At 38.3% G+C, this 2,785-nt stretch overlaps 1 long non-coding RNA gene across 1 annotated transcript; it reads right to left on the bottom strand.

Moving 5' to 3' along the window:
• Positions 1-330: 330 nt before the first annotated feature.
• LOC116159969 lies at positions 331-1,126 on the bottom strand. The gene is made up of 3 exons (XR_004143105.1): positions 915-1,126; positions 609-867; positions 331-557 (listed from the first exon to the last, which is right to left on the bottom strand). It is a non-coding gene; the product is annotated as an uncharacterized LOC116159969 (long non-coding RNA).
• Positions 1,127-2,785: the final 1,659 nt, after the last annotated feature.

Here is a 2,785-nt window from a genome sequence, read left to right as displayed (position 1 = left end):
ACTGTGCATACTAAGACTTGAAGCATAACTGTTGTGGGTAAAATTGTCGTAGCATAGTTGTGTAAGTGTAATTATAATTGCATAACTGTACGAATATAACTACTCAAGTATAACAAATGCAAATAAAGCATATCTGTGCGAAAAATTTGTGCAAGTCTAACAATCAAGCATATAATTTTCGAAGTGTAATGGTGCGTTTTCACGCTCATGCAATTTGCTCATATTGACTTGTACATGCCAATTTGTGCAAGTAAATTGGTGCACGAAAACGAAAATTATTTACTTGCGCAAGCCAGAAAATTTGGCTTGAGTAAAATCTGGATGGTCAGATAATTTTTATGTGGTTGGTGCAAATGCATGAACGTGTAAACGACACACCAATTCGACGCATGCGTAGAGGGTGAGTAATAGTAAACAGAATTGTTGTTCCGACGTGCACGTGGCTTTAATAGACTGTGTTGTACGTTATTTTGTGTTTTGTTTGTGATAATAATGTCAAAGAAAGAAAAAGAGTTCATGGTACAGTTTATTGAGCGTTATAAATCCTTGTAAGGGACCTGTAAGGGTAAATTTAATTAATTCCATTAAGAGGAATTTTAATTTATTACCAACAGGTGGTGCTAGTGTTTAATCCCCATATCAGTTACCGCACATTCTATGTACGCAGGCAGCCCTTCCAATTCCACCTCCAGGTCTAGGTGGAAATAAAAGGCGAATTCACCAGAGGAGACGGGCTGATCCTCATTCGCTTCACGATTGTACTAAGCTCCCAAACGTCACTTCTCGTTTCTATTTTTGTTTACAAGGTTCTGCAGAAATCGGTGGTTTTAATATTGGTTGGTGAAAACCGGCTCGTATTAAAACGACCTACAATTTTAAAAGGCAGGGAAATACGGCGCAAGCCAGTGTTGTACCTGGAGGGTTGAAGTAGTTCAGGCTGGTGTGAACCGGACTGGATTATCTCCGCCGCATTCCTTTGCGATTGTAGTCAGCTTGTATGTAACCTTGGAGCAAGTACAAACGATTGTGACCACCCATATGTTGTTTACTGCAACCTTATCATTTATCAATAGCACCACTTGTTTATTCCCATATGTTAAAACACCATACCATTAAACATTTAATTACAGAGAGCACTATAAACGATACATCAAGTCAAGTCCAGGGTCAACTAACAAGGCGACGGCGCGGCGCCACCATACCACAGAATAGACGCGACCACATCTATTGGGTCGCGTTCAAAGAAGACATTTTATTTTATTTATAAAAATCCAAATACTTTTGTTTATAATTATTACAAAGAATAAATCCTGTTAGCTGTGATATCTTCCTTTGGAATTCTGACAAACTGCGAACCCTGGCATTTTACTCCGTGGGCACGCGGGTACAGTTATCGGTCACTTTTGTTCCGAAGCAATTCGGGGACAAAAGGGCATTACATCCTTTCCTTGTCTTTGGAAAGTTCAATCCAAACAGTACAGCGATAGAAACGCAAAGTCTCAGGCGTATGATATTCTGATTGAAAAAATGCGCACAATTGAAGAGAGTGCAAATAGGGAAACTGTGGTAAAGAAAATAAATTCCTTGATAACGACAATTAGGAAAGAATGACAATCTGAACTGTACTGTAGACAAATTTGTGCACCAAACTTGAACCGTGAAAATGGATGCATGAGTTCACTGAATTTGCACAAATTGGTATGCACAAGTCAATTTGCGCAAATTGCATGAGCGTGAAAACGCATCTGGGCAAACATGAGATTTCGATTGTGCAGAAACAATCGCGAAGGCATAATTGTGCCAGAAGTGTGCATTTCGCAGTACTCAAATTGCGTAAGCATATTTACACAAGTATAAGTGTGTAAGCATAATCGTGCAATTATACATGAGTCAACGTAACTGGAACTGTGGCTGCGCAACGATACTGTGCAAATGTAATGGGGAAAGGATAATGGTGCAAGTTTAATTTCCGCGGTAGAATAATTGTGCGAGCATAATTGTCTAAATATAATTGCGCAAACATAACTGTACTGTACAATTATAATGAACTATGGTAAACATAACTGAGGTTTCAAGAAAAATAAAATAACTATGTCACATGGGACGGTTGCGATAGGCATCAGGAATCTAATGCAGCAATTGAGAAAAGCGAACGACTTATTTTTAAATATTGGCCGTAATGAGATTAATGTAACGAAAATACTGTTTGGTTAATACCTAAGTTTTGAGAGGTAGGTAGGTATAATACTTAATTGAGATTAGACTGTACTAACTGCAATGAAAGCCTAAACGTTTTCTCAATTTGCAAGTTCCTAAAAGCATTGACTAATACCCCAATGCTAAAAGTCAACGAATATTATTAATCAACGACACAAACCAAGCGTGGCGCTGATTCTACGTAAGGTTAGGAGATGGCGATAGTATTTCCAGTAATCGCGCACCCTTCCAGACATTTTCATTGTAGAATCATAAAATATTTTAATATCCCACTTTGGTAGCTCTTATTGTACCGTAAAAGTAACTCGTCCGTATTATACTTATCAAGTCAAATGCCGTATAAAGTACGGTATAAGTAGATGCAATGGGCAGATACGGCTCGTAAAGGGATCGAGATGATCGTTACATGCCATGTGACGAAATAAAATAAAGCCTTTTCTTATGGCTGCACTCCGCTGCACTGGATTTGAACACATAAACGTAGGCACATGCCAGAAATAAGTTGTTACGTTTAATGAGTCGGTTTACAACTTTAATTTTTCGGATCCTTCAAGTACAGACGTACACA

This window comes from Photinus pyralis, unplaced genomic scaffold, assembly GCF_008802855.1.
Source record: "Photinus pyralis isolate 1611_PpyrPB1 unplaced genomic scaffold, Ppyr1.3 Ppyr1.4_LG1, whole genome shotgun sequence".
Taxonomy (NCBI): Eukaryota; Metazoa; Arthropoda; class Insecta; order Coleoptera; family Lampyridae; genus Photinus; species Photinus pyralis.
This window is presented reverse-complemented; position numbering and strand designations above follow the sequence as displayed.